Genomic DNA, 1986 nt, shown 5'->3' with positions numbered 1-1986 from the left:
CCATGATGGAGCATCAGGCGCTCTATGAGTACAGTTGCTGGGGTTTGATGCATGTTTGTCCTCAGAAGGTCCAGATCTCATCCAAACCACCGATCTGCTTCAATCAATATCTAAAGTACAGATTTGTCAGTTAGTCTACAGAGAGATCGGCACAGAAATGTGATGTTTGAAGGACTCCAAGGAAAACGACGTTTTCCGTGTTTTCCTGAAGCAAAGAAGCCACCAGCTTCACTCCTTTGCACCAAGTGCTTCTATTGTGTTGTCTCTTCGTTTTGCAGAAGAGGATCCAAACGTCCTGGAAGACCCTGACTTCAAAGGCTGGAGCAGCAGAAAGGACCCCCCCACAGGGCGGGTGGGGTTGGGGGCCCGGCGTGGGTCCTCCTCTGACAGCTCAGACTCCAAAGCATGAAGAAGGTCCTGAGAGCTGCATCCAAAGGCGGAACCGAGCTCCTCGCCTCTGCGGGGGGGTTACACCAAAACACTGTCTTGTGAAATCTGCTCCATCATGCCCCCCCAGCGGTGTTTCCACGTAACGCTGGTGGAGCGTGAGGAATAGACGGAGCTGCTGACACCTCCAGGTTGTAAAATCTGCTGTTTTGAATTAAACACTTGAATGAGGGTCAATGTGCCGTCAGCCCCCCCCCCCTCGAAATTCTCTGATGTTAGCCGTAACAATATTTAGTGTTGTGAATGAACACATGGGGGGCTGTTGTGAGGACAAATTTGAACCCGTGAGATGGACAGAAGCGGCTACAGGAGTCACGGAGGCGAGCGTTTGGAGAAACCGTCCTGGCAAATCCTGGACCAGCTTGGGGGGGCAGCAACAACAGCCCCCCACCAGCTTTCACTCTGACCCCACCACCTCTGCAGGTTTCCTTCTGTCAGGTGTAGTTTTGCTCCACAGGTTATTGGGGAGGGGGCTGGGATAAAGACCTGCAGCGTCTCCACCACCTGAAAGATGACAGCTCAGCGTTTCTATGACAACCTCAGACACAAACAGGATGAAAAGAAGCCCCCCCCAAAACAGACATGGGGGGTCATGAAGACACAAAATCAGCTGACGTTCAGCGAGGAAGGAACCACTGCAGCACTGGAACAAGGGGCAAACTCTTAAACCAAATAAAGGGAAACAAGGCATAAGCAGATGGGGGCGTGGCTGTGGCGTGGTTGTGGTTGTGGCGAGGCTGTGTCTGTGGGGTGGTTGTGGCGTGGTTGTGGCGAGGTTGTGTCTGTGGCGCGCTCAGGTCAGATCAGGACGACATCTGCTTTCTAACCCATAAGCGGCGTTCCCGCATGAGGAACCAGCCTGACCATCCCACCCAGAAGCTTCTTCCTGCAGACGTTTTCAGTCGTTCCTGTCTGCTGCAGAGACTCTGGTTCTGTAGAAATGCAACTTCCTGTTGACCATCTCTGAGTCTTTCCAGGTGGATCTTCACCTTAAGGCTGTTTTCATTTCAGTTTCAGAAATCCCATTCAGAGGAAGAGTTTGTGTTTCAGGAAAGCTTTTCATGAAACTCAACAGGTTTGTTCCTGATGTGACCCACAGAACCGACGAGCGGTTCTGCTGCTGAAGAATCTTCTGAACATCAATAAAACACGTGGTTTTTAAAATCCTGTTTCCAGACTTGAACTTATGTTTCTGTTTTGGTGCCTGTCCTGTCCTGTCCTGTCCTGTCTTCTTCCTCTTGTTGTTTGAACTTTTTTTTTTTTTTTTAAGGGTTTGGGTTGGAAACAGATTTGATTCTTCCGATGTAAACAGGAAGCATACATAAAGCAAATGGGCCGTACCATTTTCTGGTGTTTTTTTGTGACAGTCATGAACTTTATCATGTTCTGGGATGTTGAATCAGCGATGATCGTCCAGCAGGTGGCGCTGCAGACCCAAAACAATGAAGAAGACTCCACTGGGATTTGAGCTTCATCTTCATTTGAACACAAATCTATTCATTGCAATGTGTGTGTGTGTGTGGGGGGGGGGGGGGGGGG

This window comes from Oryzias latipes, chromosome 9 (genome assembly GCF_053564925.1).
Source record: "Oryzias latipes strain Hd-rR chromosome 9, Olatipes_Hd-rR_3.1".
Lineage (NCBI taxonomy): Eukaryota > Metazoa > Chordata > Actinopteri > Beloniformes > Adrianichthyidae > Oryzias > Oryzias latipes.
Note: the sequence above shows the minus strand (reverse complement) of the source record.